The sequence below is a fragment of the Lagenorhynchus albirostris genome, chromosome 12 (assembly GCF_949774975.1).
Source record: "Lagenorhynchus albirostris chromosome 12, mLagAlb1.1, whole genome shotgun sequence".
Taxonomy (NCBI): domain Eukaryota; kingdom Metazoa; phylum Chordata; class Mammalia; order Artiodactyla; family Delphinidae; genus Lagenorhynchus; species Lagenorhynchus albirostris.
The window spans coordinates 46537472-46562232 of NC_083106.1; the positions used below are offsets into that span (position 1 = coordinate 46537472).

At 36.8% G+C, this 24761-nt stretch overlaps 1 pseudogene; it reads left to right on the forward strand.

The window, feature by feature from the left end:
• The first annotated feature begins 8784 nt into the window (after nt 1–8784).
• On the forward strand, nt 8785–23987 carry LOC132530468 (CWF19-like protein 1; annotated as a pseudogene).
• The last annotated feature ends 774 nt before the right edge of the window (nt 23988–24761 follow it).

Below are 24761 nucleotides of genomic sequence, written 5' to 3' on the forward strand. Positions count from 1 at the left end.
ACAGAAAGATAGACAGATGAAAAGTCAGAGGGCTATATACCAGATGAAGGAACAAGATAAAACCCCAGAAAAACAACTAAATGAAGTGGAGATAGGCAACCTTCCAGAAAAATAACTCAAAATAATGATAGTGAAGATGATACAGGACCTCAGAAAAAGAATGGAGGCAAAGGTCGAGAAGATGCAAGAAATGTTTAACAAAGACTTAGAAGAATTAAAGAACAAACAAACAGAGATGAACAATAAAATAACTGAAATGAAAACTACACTAGAAGGAATCAATAGCAGAATAACTGAGGCAGAAGAACGGATAAATGACCTTGAAGACAGAATGGTGGAATTCACTGCTGTGGAACAGAATAAAAGAAAAAGAATGAAAAGAAATGAAGACAGCCTAAGAGACCTCTGGGACAACATTAAATGCAACAACATTCGCATTATAGGGATCCCAGAAGGAGAAGAGAGAGAGAAAGGACCATAGAAAAGATTTGAAGAGATTATAGTTGAAAACTTCCCTAACATGGGAAAGGAAATAACCGCCCAAGTCCAGGAAGCTCAGAGAGTCCCATACAGGATAAACCCAAGGAGAAACACACTGAGACACATAGTACTCAAATTGGCAAAAATTAACTACAAAGAAAAATTATTGAAAGCAGCAAGGGAAAAACTATGAATAACGTAAAAGGGAACTCCCATTAGGTTAACAGCTGATTTCTCAGCAGAAACTCTACAAGCCAGAAGGGAGTGGCATGATATACTTAAAGTGATGAAAGGGAAGAACCTACAACCAAGATTACTTTACCGGCAAGGATCTCATTCAGATTCAACGGAGAAATCAAAAGCTTAGAGACAAGAAAACTCTAAGAGAATTCAGCACCACCAAACCAGCTCTACAACAAATGCTAAAGGAACTTCTCTAAGTGGGAAACACAAGAGAAGAAAAGGACCTACATAAATAAACCCAAAACAATTAAGAAAATGGTCGTAGGAACATACATATCGATAATTACCTTAAACGTGAATGTTTTAAATGCTCCAACCAAAAGAAACAGGCTTCCTGAATGGATACAAAAACAAGACCCATATATATGCTGTCTACAAGAGACCCACTTCAGACCTAGGGACACATACAGACTGAAAGTGAGGGGATGGAAAAAGATATTCCATGCAAATGGAAATTAAAAGAAAGCTGGAGTAGCATACTCATATCAGATAAAATAGACTTTAAAATAAAGAATGTTACAAGAGACAAGGAAGGACACTACATAATGATCAAGGGATCAATCCAAGAAGAAGATATAACAATTATAAATATATATGCATCCAACATAGGAGCACCTCAATACATAAGGCAACTGCTAACAGCTATAAAAGAGGAAATTGACAGAAACACAATAATAGTGGGGGACTTTTACACCTACTTACACCAATGGAAAGATCATCCAAAATGAAAATAAATAAGGAAACAGAAACTTTCAATGACAGAATAGACCAGATAGATTTAATTGATATTTATAGGACATTCCATCCAAAAACAGCAGATTACACTTTTCTTCTCAAATGCGCACGGAACATTCTCCAGGATAGATCACATCATGGGTCACAGATCAAGCCTCAGTAAATTTAAGAAAATTGAAATCATATCAAGCATCTTTTCTGACCACAATGCTATGAGATTAGAAATGAATTACAGGGAAAAAAACGTAAAAACCACAAACACATGGAGGCTAAACAATACAGTACTAAATAACCAAGAGATCACCTAAGAAATCAAAGAGGAAATTAAAAAATACCTAGAGACAAATGACAATGAAAACACGATGATCCAAAACCTATGTGATGCAGCAAAAGCAGTTCTAAGAGGGAAGTTTATAGCTATACAAGCCCACCTCAAGAAACAAGAAACATCTCAAATAAACAATCTAACCTTACACCTAAAGGAACTAGAGAAAGAAGAACAAACAAAACCCAAAGTTAGCAGAAGGAAAGAAATCGTAAACATCAGAGCAGAAATAAATGAAATAGAAACAAAGAAAACAATAGCAAAGATCAATAAAACTAAAAGCTTCTCTTTAGAGAAGATAAAATTGATAAACCATTAGCCAGATTCATCAAGAAAAAGAGGGAGAGGACTCAAATCAATAAAATTAGAAATGAAAAAGGAGCAGTTAACAACAGACACTGGAGAAATACAAAGCATCCTAAGAGACTACTGCAAGCAACTCTATGCCAATAAAATGGACAACATGGAAGAAATGGACAAATTCTTAGAAAGGTATAATCCTCCAAGACTGAACCGGGAAGAAATAGAAAATATGAACAGACCAATCACAAGTAATGAAATTGAAACTGTGATTAAAAATCTTCCAACAAACCAAAGTCCAGGACCAGATGGCTTCACAGGGGAATTCTATCAAACATTTAGAGAACAGCTAACACCCATCCTTCTCAAACTCTTCCAAAAATTGCAGAGAAAGGAACACTCCCAAACTCATTCTACGAGGCCACCATCACCCTGATACCAAAACCAGACAAAGATACTACAAAAAAAGAAAATTACAGGCCAATATCACTGATGAATATAGATGCAAAAATCCTCAACAAAATACGAGCAAACAAAATCCAACAACATATTAAAAGGATCATACACCATCAAGTGGGATTTATCCCAGGGATGCAAGGATTCTTCAATATACGCAAATCAATCAATGTGATACACCATATTAACAAATTGAAGAATAAAAAACATATGATAATCTCAATAGATGCAGGAAAAGCTTTTAACAAAATTCAACACCTATTTATGATAAAACCTCTCCAGAAAGTGGGCATAGAGAGAACCTACCTCAACATAATAAAGACCATATACAACAAACCCACAGCAAACATTATTCTCAATGGTGAAAAACTGAAACCATTTCCTCTAAAATCAGCAACAAGACAAGGATGTCCACTCTCACCACTATTATTCAACATATTTTTGGAAGTCCTAGCCACGGCAATCAGAGAAGAAAAAGAAATAAAAGGAATACAAATTGGAAAAGAAGAAATAAAACTGTCACTGTTTGCAGATGACATGATACTATACATAGAGTATCCTAAGAATGCCACCAGAAAACTACTAGAGCTAATCAATGAATTTGGTAAAGTTGCAGGATAGAAAATTAATGCACAGAAATCTCTTGCATTCTTATATACTAGTGATGAAAAATCTGAAAGAGAAATTAAGGACACACTCCCATTTACCACTGTAACAAAACGAATAAGATACCTAGGAATAAACCTACCTAGGGAGACAAAAGACCTGTATGCAGAAAACTATAGGACACTGATGAAAGAAATTAAAGATGATAGCAACAGATGGAGAGATATACCATGTTCTTGGATTGGAAGAATCAATATTGTGAAAATGACTACACTACCCAAAGCAATCTACAGATTCAATGCAATCCCTATTAAATTACCAATGGCATTTTTTATGGAACTAGAACAAATCATCTTAAAATTTGTATGGAGACACAAAAGACCCCGAATAGCCAAAGCAGTCTTGAGGGAAAAAAACGGAGCTGGAGGAATCAGACTCCCTGACTTCAGACTATACTACAAAGCTACAGTAATCAAGACAATATGGTAATGGCACAAAAACAGAAACATAGATCAATAGAACAAGATAGAAAGCCCAGAGATAAACCCATGCACCTATGGTCAACTAATCTATGACAAAGGAGGCAAGGATATACAATGGAGAAAAGACAGTCTCTTCAATAAGTGGTGCTGGGAAAACTGGACAGCTACATGTAAAAGAATGAAATTAGAACACTCTCTAACACCATGCACAAAAATAAACTCAAAATGGATTCAAGACCTAAATGTAAGAACAGACACTATAAAACTCTTAGAGGAAAACATAGGAAGAACACTCTTTAACATAAATCACAGCAAGATATTTCTTGATCCACCTCCTAGAGTAATGGAAATAAGAACAAAAATAAACAAATGGGACCTAATGAAACTTAAAAGCTTTTGCACAGCAAAGGAAACCATAAACAAGACGAAAAGACAACCCTCAGAATGGGAGAAAATATTTGCTAACGAATCAATGGATGAAGGATTAATCTCCAAAATATATAAAGAGTCATGCAGCTCAATATTAAGGAAACAAACAACCAAATCCAAAAATGTGAAGAAGAGCTAAATAGACATTTCTCCAAAGAAGACATACAGATGGCCAAGAAGCACATGAAAAGCTGCTCAACATCACTAATTATTAGAGAAATGCAAATCAAAACTGCAATGAGGTATCACCTCACACCAGTCAGAATGGGCATCATCAGAAAATCTACAAACAACAAATGCTGGAGAGGGTGTGGAGAAAAGGGAACACTCTTTCACTGTTGGTGGGAGTAAATTGATCTAGGCACTATGGAGTTCAGTATGGAGGTTCCTTAAAAAACTAAGAATAGAATTACCATATGATCCAGCAATCCCACTACTGGGCATATACCCAGAGAAAACCATAATTCAAAAAGACACATCCACCCCAATGTTCACTGCAGCAGTATTTACAATAGGCAGGTCATGGAAGGAAACTAAATGCCCATCGACAGACGAATGGATAAAGATGTTGTGGTACATAGATACAATGGAATATTACTCAGCCATAAAAAGGAACGAAACTGAGTCATTTGTTGAGACATGGATGGATTTAGAGACTGTCATACAGAGTGAAGTAAGTCAGAAAGAGAAAAACAAATAGCATATATTAACGCAAGTATGTGGAACCTAGAAAAATGGTACAGATTAACCGGTTTGCAGGGCAGAAGCTGAGACACAGATATAGAGAACAAACGTATGGACACCAAGGAGGGAAAGCCACAGGGCGTTGGGGATGGTGGTGTGCTGAATTGGGCAACTGGGATTGAGATGTATGCACTGATGTGTATAAAATCGATGACTAATAAGAACTTGCTGTATAAAAAAATACATAAAATTCAAAAGAATAAAAGACATTAGAGGGGCAAACAGTGGGACACAAGGGAAAGAGTCCCATTTTTTACTATGAGTACCATTATTTTTCATTTTTTAACCAGGAAATTATTTTTAAATAAAACATTTTTTTTTTAATTTTTAAGTTTGAGGGATTAAAATCTCAAGCAAGGAAACACAAAGTAAAGGAGAAAGAATACCATGAAGCCTCCCATCTCATGCAGCCCATCCAGAGGTCAGATGTCAGGCTAATTCCAAAAGCAGGACGTGACCAGTGGAGGCAGGATTAGACCCAACCTCACTCTTCCTACAACAAAGATTTGAAGGAGGGTTTCTTTTTCTTCCCAAATTTATTGCAAATTCCACAACTGCACAGATAATGAATGAAAGAAAATATAAAATGAAAGTGCATTATCACTTCTTCTCAGGAATGGAAAAGTCAAACAAAACACCTAAGTTAATGCATCAGCATTGAACACTGAAGTGAATACCAAAAAATCTTTCCTAATGCAATAGTAAAGTATTAGTATAATCAGTGGGACTCAAGTAGTAAGTAATGTGGCAAACAGTTTTAAACAAAATATCATCACTGCCAAAACTATAATTCAAAAAGATTCATGCATCCCGATGTTCATAGCAGCACTATTCACAATAGCCAAGACATGGAAACAACCCAAATGTCCATCAACAGATGAATGGATAAAGAGGATGTGGTACATATACACAATGGAATATTACTCAGCCATAAAAAAGAATGAAATAATGCCATTCGCAGCAACATGGAGGGACCTAGAGATTATCATACTAAGTGAAGTAAGTCAGAAAGAGAAAGACAATACCATATGATATCACTTATATGTGGAATCTAAAATATGATAAAATGAACTTATCTATGAAACAAAAACAGTCTCACAGACATAGAGAACAGACTTGTGGTTGCCAAGGGGTAGTGGGGGTGGGGGAGGGAAGGACTAGGAGTTTGGGATTAGCAGATGCAAACTATTATATACAGAATAGATAAACAACAAAGACCTACTGTATAGCACAGGGAACTATATTAAATATCTTGTGATAAACCATAATGGAAAAAATATTAAAAAGAATGTATGCATATGTATAACTGAATCACTGTGCTGTACAGCAGAAACTCACACAACACTGTAAATCAACTAAACTTCAATCAAAAACAGTTATCACTCCTTTAATTACAAGTCTTAGCAGAACACTTAAAAATGAGATTGATTTTTCCTTTTTGCAATGTACATCATAAACCTCCAAAGTTTTATTACCCATCAATTTTCTCAACATATGAACGATATTAAAAAAGTACACTTTTTATTGTTAATTTATATATATATATAGAACAACCATGCCCATGGAACCACCACTCATAATTTAAAAATATTATTTGTCTGCCACATTTGACACTAATCTTTTTTCTTCACTAAAGGAAGTAAAATATTAAAACTCAATTCACCTTTCCCCAGTTTTGTTCCCTACCCTTCCTGTCCCCAGAAAACCATTACCCAGAATTCATTATACATATATATATATTTATAAATATATTTACATATATTTATATATGTATAACTCAAGGCATTTAAAAAAATAATCATGCTACACATATATACATCTAAATGTAATTCTGGGGTTTTTTTACTTAGTGCATTGCTAAATATTTTTGTGCAAGTTGGATTTTTATTAAATATTATTTTTCATCTAACCTATCCATATCGGTACATAGACCTAGTTTATCCATTTCAATTGCAGCAGAATATTCAAATTTTATTTTTGATATACTTATTAAAGAATTTCACTACTTTAATAGAGTTTTCATATAATGGCTTTTTCTTCTGCTTCCCTGTTTCCCTCCCTTTCTGGCCTTTCTGACCCAACACACACACACACACACACACACACACACACACACTCAGAATTTTTATTTTAGGGCTCTTAAGCCCCAGATTCTGTTGGAGAATGTTCTTGTATCATGTTCCCTGGCTCTAAGTGTACAAAAGGCTGATATGTAGAGTGTGGACAGGAAATACCTGAACTTTTGTCTGGACCCCCTTGGGTACAGTAATTATATATTACTCAGAACCTGTTTGCAACTGAGTGTGAACATGTGAAAATTTAGTGACTATGTTTGGAATGTCACGTTAATTTTCCCAAATGGTTAAGTGGCACTTAAGGAACAAAAACTAGGGTAGGATAGGGTGTTATAGATCACTGACTTAACAGGGTGCTTCCACTGACAATGCTTTTCAGCTTTGTAATTTGGAAAGGAAAGTGAAAAGGAAGGGTGAGCTCATCAGCTCGCTCAGAAAACTAAACTCTCTCATAAAGGTTTGCTCTTGGGATTGCTTTGGATGAAAGAATGCTGCAGCCTCCCTGTCCCCAGGTCCCATTTCTTCCAATTCTGGATTTAATTAGTATTACATTCTTTTCCTACACACACACACACACACACACACACACACACATACGTATCTCCAAGGTCAAACTATAAACCTGAATATTCAAAATAATTTAACTATATTTTTATGAGTAAGATTATATTTGTCCCACATATTGTGACAAATCTTACTTCCACCTCCTTTATGTTTCAGAATTGAATATCAATCGATTAAAATAATTAAATGCCTCAGAAAAGAGCAGCTCAAGCTAATTTTCATCTCCTCCCCTCAAAAATATCATATTTTACTTTATAACTATCCACAGGCTACTGATTACATTTATGGAACTTTATATATACAGTGATTCTGTATTGTACACTTAATGTGAGCAACACTGTGCTATGGATGCTATAAAATAAAATAAAAACAACAACAAATGCAAAAATGATCCTTTTCCTCAGGGAGTTTACATTCTAATAAGTGGAATGACACAATCAGAAATAAGTAGCATTGACTATTAATATATTTTAATAGGGAAGAAGGGAAAATTTTACCCATTAAGAAAGAAATGTGGCTGGAAGCCCAGGAAGAGTTTTGTCAACTATACTCATCAGGAAGCAAGGCACCATGGAACAGGACAGGATTGGAGACTGGGAATTCTAAAACGTTTTTCTCCACCCTGGCTCTACTCTTACTTACTTAGCATCATGCCTGACACACAGTAGGTGCCAATGAAAATTTGTTGACTTACTGTGTGGACTTGAGAGCAACACAGTTTCTCACAGTCTTTGTTCCTCTCCCAAAAATGGGGATAGGAGATAATTCATAAAGGTCTCATGAGGATCAAATAAAATAATATATATGAAAACATATATAGTAAGCTTAAAGGCACTAGAAATATATTGCTTACCATTCTTTGGGGAATTTTAAAGTGAGTCGCAGAATTTTTAAACCCTGTGCATCACAGTATGAAGGTAACTTTTCTGTGAAGAGCCCAGGGTTGGGAAAGAGAAAGAGAAACTTAGCTCACTGTTATCCTCTTTCTTTGGCCTCAGCCATCCCCCAGCCCACCTTCCCTCCTTCCCCTGGTCAAGAGGTGGCTGACCTTCCAAACTTGTGATTTCCTTTCCCATGGGTGAGTGGGACTTTTCCCAGAAGAATGCTAAACACAAACTACCTCCACACCTAAACCGACCCCACATTGAAGCCAATCAGTATCTCCTCTACAAGCCCCAGCATATAACAGTCTTAGAGAGGAAGATTTAACAACTGGGTTTGTAAAGCTGTGGCGTTATCTGTGATTTTAAATTCCCATTCTAGGCCAAACTGCTTGCTAGAAACAATGGAAGAGCTGTGTGTATACTACCTGCAATTTCCATGTTCTGTGGTGGCCTGAGGAAAGATGCCCGGATCTGGAAATAAAACACAGCACAGTGTAACCACAGTGATCAAGAGGTAATGAGGAACCTGCTCTCACAGGTTAGACATCTAAATCACACCCTTGGAGATAACATTTATTATCTGAAAATAGGAACATTCTGAGCATTGTGACATTGACCAAACCTTCTGTACAATTCCTCAAAACAGGCATTGTGTGAATACAGTATGTCAGGGGATTGTATTTCATGTGCTAATCTTTTCATGACACTCTCCTTCTACAGCATTTCAGTGATGGTGTAAAGAAAAAAAATATGAGTCAACCAAAAAGGGAGATGACTAGGATTATCCCAAAAGAAAAAGAGACAGAGGGAAAGGAGGAGAAAGGAAGAAGGGGAGAAAAGAGGGAGGTGGGAGGGAAGGAAGAAAGGAAGGAAATGGAAATAGGATGGTCCCTAGTGGAGCAGGTAAAACAGATTAGGCAATACATAGGACAATGTATGGTGCTCCATCTACCTTGGCATATTTGAGAGAGACTATTTTATTAGGGTATTTTACTATTGACAGACTTTCTATTAAAATGCAAATTGTGTACATATTAGTAGTAACCCTCCACATATAAATCAAATTGGTTCTAAGTACATGCCATTCTTCTCAAAGATGCCAATAAAGTGTTGGGATTACAGCAAAAATAAAAGAACAGTAAGGTCCTATAAATTTCCACGAGCTGTATGATTCATTCCTTATCAATCTAACTAGTTAGAATCTTTTCAATCTTTTGTTTAAATTTCTTCTTCCTCATATGTAAACACATCTAATACATTTATAGTTATGACATTCTGCACAGTGTCCAACACACAGTATTTGTTCCCTTCCCCTTTTCCTCATATCTTTCTTTTTTTCTATGGTATCTGCCTAAACTGGTGTGTATGTGGTACCATCAAACAAGGTGGCCTGAGTAAGAAGTGACTGTGAAGAATAAATAGAGGTGATTTCAAAAATAGAAAAGTTCTTGGGTAGGTAGTTTTCAAAAAGGGTAAACTGACTTTCCGATGATATATAAGTTGTTTCCCTCAAAGTATTTTCCTTCTTTTACCCCTCACGTGTCCCCATTTCTTTGCAATCTTTCTCTCTCTGTTCTCCTTTTCTTTCAGATGACTTTTTGTCTTTCTCTACTACTTTTTTCTCTTTTTTTCTGTTTTCCTCTCAACATTGGAGGCTACTGCTTTAAGGGTGTTTCCTCTCTTCTTTCCCACGGGATTTTTCATGGGAGTCAATTTGTGGGTGAACCTCAGTATGTCAAGATGCAAGCGGACGAATATATTGCCAGATTCTCACCACAATGCAGTTTTTTAAAAAAACGTTAAGAGACTGTATTTACAGATGCTTCATAGAGAAAACCTTCAGAAGCCCCCAGGTTTCGGAGTGGATCTCTAAATGCGTACCAACATATCAGGTGCAGCGTGGTGCAGTTTTCTTCAGCCACATCCCGCACGCCCCACTTAAGGATGTTGCCATTCATTGGCTCCTCTGTGGTTCAGGTTTTTACAAGTAGAGCCAAGTCCTCAGGCATCTACCCTTCTTTATCATCCTTTCCCCCAGGCCGGACAGCGCCACACCGGAACAGCCCTGAACCAGCAGCGCACGTGCTGTTGGCAGCGGCGACAGAAGGTCTGTGCAAGTTTAGCGGACGAGCAACCTGAAAATTCATCCTGTCCGCAGGCCACCGGACAGGCCACAGCCAATCCAGAGCTAAAGCGGGTTGTTCCAAAAAAAAGGAGTTCTGAATCCACATCTTACAGGGAATCACTCTAAGTAGATGGCATTTTTCTATAGAATAATAAATACACTGTTTGGGGTTTTCATTCCTAACCGGAGTCAGACTTCAAATGAATCATAAACATGACCAGCAATGTCTTTAAAGTGAAGGTACAGTAACTGTAAACTACTGGAAAAGCTAGTGAAATTCCAAGTCCTAAGAAATAGATTTTAAATGTATAATTTACATAGATGATTATGTTATAAACCCCTGTTATAAAGTGTCTCTCCAAAGACCGAGGACTCTCCTTAATTTAGTTTAAACCTAATGTTCTAGGTATAAAAAATACAGGCCAGGGGCTTCCCTGGTGGTGCAGTGGTTAAGAATCCACCTGCCAATGCAGGGGACAGGGGTTCAAGCCCTGGTAGGGGAAGATCCCACATGCCACGGAGCAGCTAAGCCTGTGCGCCAAAACTTCTGAGCCTGCGCTCTAGAGCCCGCGAGCCACAGCTGCTGAAGCCCGCGCGCGTAGAGCCCGTGCTCCGCAACAAGAGAAGCCACCGTAATAATGAGAAGCCCGCGCACTGCAACGAAGAGTAGCCCCCACTCACCGCAACTGGAGAAAGTCCACGTGCAACAACGAAGACCCAAAAGCAGCCAAAAATAAATAAATAAAATAAAAATAAAATTTCATCATATTACTAACGTAAGTTCAGCATAAACCCTCTTGTAAGTAGGTGTTATGCTGAATGTCAAAGAGAAATTCTGAAGGATTTTTCTGCAAGCATGTCTCAAGTATCTGCTCTCAAAGCTCTCTTTCAAAAGAAAATTAGCAAATAGGCTATTGAGTTTCACAAGTATCTTCACACAAATAGTTCCTCCCCACTGGCCACAACTGCGCGTCTCAGACTTTGGAACAAAACTTCGAAAAACATCCTTTATTTTTCAAACTGTAGTTTTGCTTTTGGAGATGCAACATTGCCTTGAGGAAAGTATTGGGTTGGCCAAAATGTTCAGTCAGGTTTTTCCATAAGATGTTATGGAAAAACCAAAACAAACTTTTTGGCTAACCCAATAATTTGGATTGGAATCCTATTTTATTTGAATCTTGGTTTCACTAATTATTGGTCTTAAGCTAGAGCAGGTCCTGTGAGCCTCTGAGCCTGTTTACATACCTGTGAAATCATAATACAATAACACTGGCCCACCCACCTCACAAAGGATGTTTAAAGCACCCACTATAATAATATATAAGAAAATAATTTGCAAACTTTGGTTATGATCCTTGTGAATATTTCACATATCACCCAAATACTGTCCTGATAGTGTTTCATAACAATTTTCACTCATAGTGGTTTTTTTTTTTTTATTTTTCCTAGCTACAGGATAACTCTATTCAGAACAAAGACTAGATTGTGTGAGAAATTCATGTATGTTGCTATAAGGATCAAACTGTGACTGTCTCCTTAGTGAGGAGGTACGTAAATGTTCTACAACAAGGGATGAACTGGAGATTTTCAACAATAAGTTCCTGCCTTTATTAAGGCAATTCTTGCCAACAGAATCTTCCATCAGGGCAGCTCTGGATGCCAGCAGCTCCAGGGTGGTTGTTCTTAAAGGATTAACTCCTAGCAAAGACCTTCTATGTAATTCCCATTTGCTCCCCAGAGGTCCCAACACCTTCTCTTAAGAGTGACTCTGGTCAGCTCTCTGAAGGACCTCCACCTTTCTTGTCAATTCCTAGTCCAGTGTCACTGTCTCAGTACCATCTGTCCAACAAGTATTTATTAAGTTCCCACAATTTGCCCAACACTGTGTTTAATGCTAGGGATAAAAGAATGCAAAGCAATATGAGAAACTTATAGGCTAGTGTTAGCTACAGACTCACCTCCAGAGACAGATATGCCTAGCTGACATTCAGGTGACTGCCAACTCATAAGGATCCCAGCTAAAACCAGAACTAGAAGATTATGAGCTAAATAAATGTATACATTTTTAACTCACTAAGTTTTGGGGTGGTTAGTTAAATGGCAAAATCTGATAAAATAATGGTAAAATGAGGATGAAATAAATATTGTTCATAAGAAACTATGCTAATTATATTGCTGATGGTGATAGAAATGGCCACTACTATGGAGCAAATACAGGGCATCACAAATGGCACATTTAACCAGAGATGTTTAGGTTTTACAGCAATGCATTTTTAGCTCTTTCAGCTCAGGCTGTCATAACAAAATACCATAGACAGGGTGGCTTAAACAACAGAAATTAATTTTCTCACAGTTCTGGAGTCTGGAAAGTCCAAGATCAAGGTGGCAGCTGATTCAGTTTCTGGTGAAAGCTCTCTTCCTGGCTTGCAGAGGGTTATCTCTTCATTGTGTCCTCACATGGCAGAATGAACTCTAGTGTCTCTTACTCTTCTTTGTAAGGACACTAGCCCTACTGGGTTACGGGCCCACCCATATGACTTCATTTATTCTTTATCACCTCCTCACAGGTCTTATCTCCAAATACAGTTACATTGGGGGTTCGGGCTTCAACATATGAATTTGGGGGAAACATAAATGTTCAGTCCATAACAGCTCAAAAAGCACTATTATTGTTGAAATTCCTATAGAAAAATTCACTTTGTTATTGCAAGATTGAAACTTTCTAGTCCTTAACTCCTTTTTCCCTGTTAAACAATTACTTTTAATAACAAAATTTCTTAGGAATGCAACTTTTGCAATATTAAGCTGAACATATAAAACTAATTCTCTCTAAAATTTTTGCTATAGAACCCAATATTTTATGTAGAAAAAGCATTATACTTGAAGAAATAACTTGAGCTTTAGTAACTTTTTAGAAGTGAAGGTAGTCTTTAAAACAAGTAAATCAGGGACTTCCCTGGTGGCGCAGTAGTTAAGAATCTGTCTGCCAATGCAAGGGATACTGGATTGAGTCCTCGTCTGGGAGGATCCCACATGCTGTGGAGCAACTAAGCCCGTGCACCACAACTACCAAGCCAGTGCCACAACTACTGAATCCTGCATGCCTAGAACCCATGCTCCACAACAAGAGAAGCCACTGCAGTGAGAAGCCTGCGCACCACAACGAAGAGTAGCCCCCACTCACCGCAACTAGAGAAAGCCTGTGCATAGCAATGAAGACCCAACGCAGCCAAAATAAATAAATAAATAAATTTATTTTAAAAATAATAAAAATAAAACAAGTAAGTCATATTTGATGTTTTACTCCTTAGAAAAACAATCCTCCAAGGTCCACAAACTCATCTCATTTGGCATTTTTATTATTTCCCTTTCTTCTCATATATTTTTATTTTTGCATTTTAGAAATAAAATGTCAACTTGTGATATTATTTGAATAACAAAATAGAAACAATTATATTAAGTAAATGGCAAAGAATGTTTAAAGCCTGTTAGATATTTGTTTATGCTTAGTGCAATAAGGCAATATCAACTTGTGATATTATTTGAATAACAAAATAGAAACAGTTATATTAAGTAAATGGCAAAGAATGTTTAAAGCCTGTTAGATATTTGTTTATGCTTAGTGCAATAAGGTAGACAGAGAAAGACAAATAATGTATATCACTTATACATGGAATCTAAAACATACAACAAATTAGTGAATATAACAAAAAAGAATAGAGATATAGAGAACAAACTTGTGGTTACCAGTGGGGAGAGGGAAGTGGGGAGGGGCAAAATAGGTGTAGGGGATTAAGAGGTACAAACTATGTATAAAATAAATAAGCTACAAGGATGCATTGTACAGCACAGGGAATATAGCCAATATTTTATAATAACTATAATTGGGATATAACCTTTAAAAATTGTGAATCACTATGTTTTACACCTGAAATTTATATAATATTGTAAATCAACTGTACCTCAATTAAAAAAAAGAAAAGTCTATTAGGTATTTGAATACTATAAGTTTACCACAATGCATATAAAAAGACATTTTTGCAAATTTTGTATTTCTCATGGCACCATGCTACAAAAATATCACTGCTATACTGTTTCACATTTGAAGTGTTTTGTATTTTATTAAGGAAAGAAGGCTAACGTATACAACATAGTGGTTACATCTTAAAACATAAAAGAATGGCCTATGCAATTCAATAAATATTGTTGGTTGTCTACTATTATATTATTTCCTGTTTTTATACACCAACATTAAGTCAATAGATATAGATTATACCCTACCCTGATATCATGAAGATATTTTCCTGTGTTGATAATTTTGCCTTTCACTTTCAGGTCTTTAATCAACCCAGGGTTCATTTTATGTATGATATAAAGTAGGATTTTTATTTGTTGTTCATATGAATACAGGTGTCCTGAATAGAATTTATGAAAAAGATTGTCCATCCTCCACTAACCTTCCATGTCATCCCTGTCATACATATGTCTATATGTGTGTGCATCTGCTCTTGGGCTCTCCATTTTATTTCATTGGCCGGTCTATATCTATATCCATGCCACATTATCTTAATTAATATAGCTTTATAATGTCTTTTTTTAAATCTAATTTCCCCTCTTCCTACCCCCCACAACTCTGGTAATTACAAATCTTATTTCTTTTTCTATGAGTTTGTTTGCTTGTTTGTTTGTTTGCTGAAGTGTAATTGACCTACAACACTAAGTTAGGTCCTGGTGCATAACACAGTGTTTCCATATTTCTATACATGTGTATCTAGGCAATAAGTCTTAATATACAGTAGAGCAATTCTTTGCACGACTGTATTTATATGCAGTCTCTTGAATTTACATATGCATTTTTTATCAACTTGTCAATTGTTATGGAAAAAACATGTTATGATTTTGACTAGGATTGCACTAAATCTATAAATAATTTGGAGATAAAATAAATTAATATAATTTATCTTTTCATTTATTTAGGTATTGCTAAAATAAATTAATATAATTTATCTTTTCATTTATTTAGGTATTGTTTAATATCTTTCAAATATTTTTTAAATCTCCTCATACAGTTCTTGAACATGTTCTGTTAGGTATGTTTTTATATAATTTGTATGCTTGGTGCTATTATAAATGGTATCTTTAACTTTTTTGTCTGTATTCTTACTATTTATTACTCTTCTATAGGGACGTAATTATTTTACTATACAGACTTTCATTTAGCAACTTTGCCTTCCTCTTTTATTAATTCGAGTAATTTATTTGTAGGCACTTTGGGTTATTCCTTGTACAATTATATGATTTGCAAATAAGTTTTCACATTTTTGTTCTTTTCTATCCTTAAACACGTTTCTTTTTCTTGTCATACCACACTGTCTAGAAACACTGGTAAAATATTGAACAAAAAATGTAGTCCTTAGAATCTTGGTCTTTTCCCAAACTCAGAGATCAAGGCTTCAGTCTGTTCTCACTGTATATAAAGTTAACTGTTGATTTTAAGTCAGATTAAGAAAGTTGCCTTCTGTTTCTAAGTTGCCAAGAACATCAACATCAATGAATATTATACTTTATTGAGTGCTTTTTCTGCAACTCTTGAGGTAATTTTATGGTCTCCTTTAATCTTGTATTATGGCAAATTATATTAATATACTTTTTAATATTAATACAAACTTATCTTCCTGAAATAAACTCAACTTTGTCATGGTGGATTATACCATTATGCCTTATAAATGTTCTAAATTCTTTTTGTAAGTATATTATTTATGATTTTTGCATCCTTGCCTCATAAATAAAATTTGCTCATGTCTTTGTTACCTTACTATCTTTGTTGCATTTTGGTATTGAAATTACACTAGCTTCATAAATAAATTTTTAGTGCCCTGGAAAAGTATGATTAAGCTTGAAATGATTTGTTCCATGAACACTAGTTTGAACATATCGATAGAGAGAATGTGTGCTTGGAATTTTCTTAGGGGGAATATCTTTGGCTACTGATGCAATTTTCTAGTAATTATAGCACAATTCAGATCTTCCAACTGTTTTTTAGGTAAATTTGCTAATACATATATATATACATTTTATAGAAAGCTGTCAATTTAGTTAACATTTTAAGTCAATTAAAGCATAAGTTTAAAGCATAAAGTTTTCATAAAACTGTCATAAATGTTAAAATTCCTGGAAATATCCAAATAAGTTATAAACTCATGTCCAGACAAAAAATCTGCACATGAATGTTTACAGCAGCTTTGTTCATAATTGCCGAGACTTAGAAGCAACCAAATGTCCTTCAATAGATGAATGGATAAGTAAATCATGGCACATCTGTATGATGGGATATTATTTAGCAATAAAAGTAAATGAGCTATCAAGCCATGAGAAGATGTGGAGGAACCTTAAATGCATATTGTTAAGTGAAAGAATTCAATTTGAAAAGTCTACATACTGTATGATTCCACCTCTGTGACATTCTGGAAAAGGTGAAACTATGGAGACAGCATAAAGAGCAGTGGTTGCCAGGGGTTTGGAGAAGGGAAGATGGGATGACTAAGTGGAGCGCAGAGGGTTTTTCAGGGCAGTGAAACTATTCTGAAATATACTATGACAGTGAATAATGTCATTATACATTTGCCAAAACCCATAGAATATATCAATACAACACAAGGCGTGAACCCTGATGTAAACTATAAACTCTGGTTATTAATAATGAGTGAATAAAGGCTCATCAGTGATAACAAATGTTCCACACCAATGCAAAATGTTAATAATAAGGGAAACTATGTTCAGGGAGGAAGGGGTATCTGGGAATTCTCTGTATGTTCTGCTCAATCTTCTGTAAATCTAAAACTGAATTTAAAAATAGTCCATTAAATAAGTTAATAAATAAGCGTTACATTCATTTACTTTTTCCCATATGATGTTTCCTAGTTTCCTTTAGAATTGCATTAATCTTTGAACATATGTTTCCATTACTATATTATATTTTTATAAGGATGGAATCCAAAGCTAAGTCCTGGATCCAGTTTCCTCTTTTACAAACTCTTTCTGTGTAATTAAAACACCACATTTTTCCCTAATTGACTCATTTTTATGAATATGTTACTTTGATAGACAGTTTTGAGAAATGTTCTCAAAACTGTAGGTTTCCTTCCTGAATAACGTTTTTTTTTTTGTTTTTTTTTTACTTTTTGTTTTTTTTTAATTTATTTTTTTACTTTTTTGGCTGTGTTGGGTCGTCATTGCTACATGCGGGCTTTCTCTAGTTGCGGCAAGCGGGGGCTGCTCTTCATTGCAGTGCACGGGCTTCATTGTGGTGGCTTCTCTTGTTGCGGAACACAGGCTCTAGGCGCATGGGCTTCAGTAGTTGTGGCACGCAGGCTCGGTGGCTGTGGCTCATGGGCTCTAGAGCGTAGGCTCAGTAGTTGTGGCCCATGGGCTTAGTTGCTCCACGGCATGCGGAATCTTCCTGGACCAGGGCTCGAACCGGTGTCCCCTGCATTGGCAGGCGGATTCTTAACCACTGCCCCACCAGGGAAGTCCTGCCCATGTCATTTCTTAATAATACTTTCTGTATTTAATTTCTAAAACAACATCAAGATTTGGGAACAAGCCTTCAAGTGCCTATAACTCCAGTCTAAAAAAGAACTTAAAGATATTTTGGAGGATTGCCATCTGTCAAATTTAAGAAAAAAATTGAATAGTGATTTCTCATTTTCCATTTTTTTCAATGAATTGTTCCGACTAGTTTTCTAGCTGGACACTGAGAAAATAGATTTGAGCATTTATATTCTAGAGAAACATCAGAACTCCTGAAGCTTGAGCAAGTAATTTAAAAGTGTAAAACAAACAGACAGAAAAAAAAACAGAAAGACAATGTATCCTATCACATAGGTGTTACAAACCTTTAGTTGATTGATTTCTAATATTTACAAATGCCCATGCTGGGAGGTTTGTGTCTTTTCATTGGAATAGACATAAACAATATTTAAGGGATGTGCTTGATACGTTGACACAGAGACTACGTCACTGAATGACACAGATTGCGTCACTGAATGATACAGAGATTATTATGTCACTGATTAACTGCAAAGGCCACCACTTCCTTATCACAGAACACTAACCCTTCTCCCCCAGTCAAAGATAGGGGCAGATGTAGAATCTCCAGTAAGACCAAGGGACAGCCTCACCCAAAGACAGTCCTAGCGTGCCCCCCCTCTGCCCCCCAGACCTTAAGAGCAGCCGCATCCACAACTCACTGGCTCAAAATGACTAAAAGATAGCAGTAAGGGCTCAGTTTAGCAGGCAGAATGCCAGAAGTGCCCTATTTGCTTTAAAATAGCAACACCAATCAGATCTGCATGCACGTGTCTTCCGTGATAACATTTACATTTGTATTTGGTTTGTCAAGGGTAATGAAGAAACTTGGCACTCCCTTTCCCTTTGGTTCCTGCACTTTATTTTTGCCTCTTTTGTCGCGCTGTAGCAGACGGTAAAGGGAGATTGATGTCTAGAGTCCTTTCAGCTCGAACATTCTCCGGGGCCGGGGGAAATGTTGAGGAAAAAAAAAAAGAGGATATTTAAAAAGATAAAGGGGAACACTTTTTAAACTGTAAACTGAAGTAGAACAAATCAACCAGAACAGAGAGTGAAAAGGAAATGGTTAAAAGAAGATAAAAAGAAAAAGCAGGCAACAAAATAAATGGACAAAAGGGGACAATGAAACCACTAAGGGAGTTTATCTGAAAATACCCTTTGGACTCTAATGGAAGATATTATGTGAAGGCTGAGAAAAATTTTTGTGCTAATGAAGGCTTTCTTCTCTTCAGAATATTTCCAAGCCTGTAAGGATTTTGCATACTTAATCTGTGTCGTCATATTGCAAACTCTACTATTAGAAATATTTGAACTACCAGGCCCTGTAACTTTTCCAATGGAACGTTCCATTGGAAATGGTTTCCTTTTAGGTTTCTCGAAAGAATACTAAAAGACCACACGGTGCCACACCGTTGGTGGTGGTTTTTATTTAAAGACTCTATACCACTGGTTCTCAAACTTCAGTGTGCTTGAAGTTTCTTTTTTTTTTTTTTTTCCATTACTATATTACATTTTTATAAGGATGGAATCCAAAGCTAAGTCCTGGATCCAGTTTCCTCTTTTACAAACTCTTTCTGTGTAATTAAAACACCACATTTTTTCCCTAATTGACTCATTTTTATGAATATGTTACTTTGATAGACAGTTTTGAGAAATGTTCTCAAAACTGTAGGTTTCCTTCCTGAATAACGTTTTTTTAAAAAATTAAAGTTTCATTATTGTTGGCAAACTGTGACATTTTTTAAGGTCAATAACATTTGTTAAGCACCAGCTACACCAACTAAGATAATTCTTAGCTTACCTTAGTGCACATTTGCCTGAAATGGTCAATTTAATAAATTTATTTATTTATATTAACATAGCGGTCACATAAGTCCTTCAGAGCAGATATTCCACAACTTTAGATAAGTTCCATAACTCTGATGGATTGATGATATTTTTCCAATGAGCATGGGAAACAGAAAGAACCAATTCAAGCAATTAAACAAAGACATATGGCTCAGGACACATTGAATGTCCGATGCTCTCTTTCCTATTGAATGCAGCCCATCTGTACAAAGACGAAAGTTATGCATGTGGCCCTCTAATTGCCTGGGAGAATCTGGTTATGTTTTATTTGAGATGTTTAGTTAATATGGTTTTCCTAAACTTCAGAATTTAATCCACTTTTTTCCTTTGGCAGCTATTTTTCCCTCAAATTACAGACAATCTACAAAGTTGAAGGAAGTCGTAAGTTTGATTCTTCTGCATTGATTTAAGCAGCAAGTTTGAAATATCAGGATTATTTTATGAGATTCCCTACAACTAAGCAGAAAATTTATTTGCTACTATTAGTTATCTTTTTTTAAAATATTTGATTAGAACGAACATTCTTTTGTTTATTCTTTCTTTTGTTTATTTGATTTGGAGGAACTATATGAATGAAGGAGAGAGGAAAAATAAACTATCGTAATACATGAAGTTTGAGGTTTAGTTTATAATTCCAAGCTCTTTTATTTCGGATAAACTTGAAACTAATTGAACTATTTCTACTTCAAACTCCTAAATATCAGGAACTATGATACTAACAGTAAGAATGAAGAAAATAAAGAGTCTTTTTTCCATCCTCTGGGCATGTGGTTATGTGTTGGACTTCATTGTATTTTCTTACCTGTAAGTCTCAGGCACAGAATTTCTACTATATAGCTATTTGCTAACAAAATCAGTTAGTGGGCTTCCCTGGTGGCGCAGTGGTTGAGAGTCCGCCTGCCGATGCAAGGGACACGGGTTCGTGCCCCGGTCCGGGAAGATCCCACATGCCGCGGAGCGGCTGGGCCCGTGAGCCATGGCCGCTGGACCTGCGCGTCCGGAGCCTGTGCTCCGCAATGGGAGAGGCCACAACAGTGAGAGGCCCGCGTACCACAAAAAAAAAAAAAAAATCAGTTAGTGATCAAAGTCTGGAGCAGGAATTTTTTAGCTTTCTTGAATAAAGAAATGAATCATATTTCAATACTTATTTTTGTAAATATCCTCTCAAAGGCAAAACTCACTAAAAATCAAATTTCTACACTAGGTCAGTTGCTTAGAAAACAGCTGTGGAATCACCGTGATTGAATCAGTCAGGTCTAATCAGCAGAAGAACCCAGACCAAGTAGTCCAATAGAGGTTATTAATAGAGACCACTAGTTACAAAGGAATAGGAGGAGCTAAAGACACTGAGGGAATGGTGAGGATACTCAGAGTTCAGTGTCAGCACACAGAGGTTAGTATCAGCCGAAAGTTCTTCTAGAGATGAAGAGATAAAGGAGGTGATGCTACCAAAGGCCTGAATACAGAGCATCCAGACAGAAGCTGAACCCACAGAGGAGCAGTCACTCAGAGACCTGCCCAGTGGAAACTGTGAGAGGTCTGCCAGAAAGAGATGAAATAATGGAGACTCAGATTATGCTAGAAATGCAGCCCAAAGCCAAGGGAGATGGCAAAGAAGTAACCCAGCTTCTCTCCCTTAGTCCTCCAATTTCCCATTTTTGTCTCCCATTAGCCATATCTTTTCAGAAAACAAATGGCAAAGGGGGTGTGGAAAATCAAGTTCGTAGAGATCAGTACTTTGAGACACTGAGTAGGAGTAGCAAATGGATCCTTTCTCAAAGTGAAGTAGTCATGATTTGGTGGAATTTGGCAAAATATGCAGAAGCTTGGACTAGGAAAGAAGGAAGAAATGTAGGATTGGAAATTCCCATAATAACTCTAAGAGTGACATTGTAACAGACAGGAATATTCACATTATTAGTGTTTATATTAAGCTTTATAGCAAAGGACAAAGGTTTCAAAAATGTTTTAAAAGTATCTATGAGCTCTTGAATAAGTAATAAATCTTGCTTATGAAATTGTTGCCAAATTTCTTGTAATAGCAGCCATTTGTTGAATACTTATTATGTGCCAGGCATGGCGCTATACATGCATTTTCTTATTTAATCCTCACAAGAACTCTATGAAGTAGATATGATTATCTATCTTCACTTTGTAGATAAAGGGACAAAGACTAAAAGAGGTTAAACAATTGTCTGAGTTTACAATGGTAGTAAGTGGGAGAGTTCCTATTCAAACCCAATTTTCCCAATCTCCAAGCTGTCATGATCACCATGCAATTCTGCCCCAATCAGTGCTGGCCAAATGAAGCTTCATTATGTTACTCATAATCACCTTTCTGGAGCAGATGGCTCTCTCCCACTTCCACAAGGCTGGCTCACAATAATGATGGTTAAAATTAAACAGGTGTTTTATATCCAACCCACACACAGAAGATGAAATCATTCTTACTTATATGACCAATGATTTGTTTAAAAGCTGTATGTACATTTTCTATCATCTCTGCACAGATGCAGGAAGGAAGCACCCACTGGCAGTGATAACAAGCCTTCTCCTCACCCAAAGCAGCCTTGCAGACCTCCCCGGACTCCAGGCCCTTGCTGGTTTTGCCTTGCCAGCCCTGAAGTAGAAAGCATCTGGTGGTCAACACTGGCATGCATTGCTACCTTTCCCTGGCCAAAGGAGGCTTATCTGATGACTGTGTCCTCATTCTGCCCATTGGACACTACCATTCAGTGGAAGAGCTTTGGCAGAGGTGGTGGCAGAGGTGAAGTATAATGCTACACTGGGGCAGTTTGTTAAGAGTCGAGGGAAACGGTGTGTTCTATTTGAGAGAGATCGTTGCCAAAGCTACTCAAAACCCATCAACCCCCATCTTTAGCAGGGGTGTCCTTGCTCAAAACCTGCCAACTCCCCACCTTTAGCAGGAGTGAACATAAATCTTTAAGTTAAAGGGTCCAGAGATAAGAAAAGAAGCTACACACACACACACAAAGAAACAGAAGGAACCAGCTGGGACCAAGATGGCAATGAATCTGACCTCCAACAGACCCTGAATCTCATTATACATTGATTTTACTATATCAGCATATTAAATGACACGCCTACCAGTAGCCATGACCAGACATTAAGGACCAAAAAAGGATAAAAATGGGGTGGTATCCCACTCCCTCAAAATAGCCCTGCCCCTTCCCCGGCAGACTAATGCATATGCCTCCCCATCATTAGCCTCACTTCTCCTCCCTTTGTCTTTACTCTAAAATTAAATCCCTCTCGCCAGGTGGGTGAGAAGTTGATCTGTGAACTGCTTCTCCATTCTTTGGCCACTGAATAAAGCTTGTGCTGTGTCCATCTCACCTTCGGTTTTGTTATTCACCTACTTGAACCTGAACAGAAAAAGAACCTTCCCCTTCCAAGGCAGAGAGCCTCAGTCAGGCTTGGGCCTAAGCAGGGTCCATATGCCTTAATTCGGTAACAAGATAATAAGAGACATCACCTCCAGCACCAGGTCGTTCTTGTGCCATCAGCCAGGACACCACTGATGACATTAGAAATGCCTTCATTCCCTGGGCACAGGAATGACAGATAGTGCTCTCGGACACCCCAGCACTCTGCCGTGAAGCAGATGGCAGAGCCAGGAGCAGCAGCATATTTTTATGTTGTATTTGACTCGGGAGAGAAGCTTTTCCACAGAATTAAAGGAATTTTCCTTTGCAGTTTGGAAGAGAGGTCACGGCCAGTAAAGCCATCCTTAATATTCCTGACAAGTCTGACTGAAGGCAGTGTCGGAGCTGCAAGGGAGAGGAAGAGAGCCTGACTCACCAGGCTTCATTCTGGATGACTAAGCAAAGGGAGAGGGGCTTTATGAACTTCACAGGAAGTACCAGCAGGCTGTTTTTAAAGAAACTACAGTCTCCCATGGGGACTGTGGCCCTGCTTCTTTTTCGTGCATTCCCATGGAACCTACCTGCAGCAAAAGGCCTGAGATTGAATGGTTTTCGGAAAAAGTCACATTCTCGGATAAAAATCCAATATGTTGAAAGCATGTCTGTCACCCAGCTCCAAGTACAGCTTGTATTTATCAACATTTTCAAAAACGTTTAAAGTATCAAAATCCAAATGCTTTTCCATGAAAAAAAATATGTGTGATGGGTAGGAGCAACACAAATTCTGATATTTTTACTTTACACTAAATTAGACAGGTATTTGGTTGGATATTTAAGCTTAAAGAGCTTGATTAATTAATACTTAACTTCTGATACACTATATAGGGTGTATGTGGTGTGTGTGTGTGTGTGTGTGTGTGTGTGTGTGGTATGTGTGTGTGTTTAGAAGGAAAGTGTGTAGTGTACTATACCAGAACTCTCTCAAAATTGGATAAGCCAATGGCATTTAAGAACCTTATTTTTAATGGGTATTAGTATTCAGAATAATAGAATATATGCTATATAGTAATGAAATTTAATCCTTATATATATGTATATAATGCTACCCAGGTTACACTGGACATGTTTCTCAAAGAAATGTACTTCGAAAAAAAGTAGTAAAGAGAAGAGTATCATTCTTCAGTTTCACCCATTGAGTATCATAAAAATATATTTTCCATCTCTGGGGCCAGCATGGCATTGTGTAAAGGAATTCAGGTGTCCCACCCGTCTCCTCCTTTTCCTTATAACCTTGGACATCTCACTTAGCCTTTCTTGTTCACAGTCATTTCTCCAAAGTGTGAGGCAATTACTTCCTCAAAATACATTCGAGGTAGGAAAATGTAAAATGAGATGGTTGATGTTAATGCACTTTGCAAATTATAAAATACTATACAAATTTTTAAGTTACAACAAAAATTCTTCTGAGTTCTTATGTGCTGGTTTAGATATA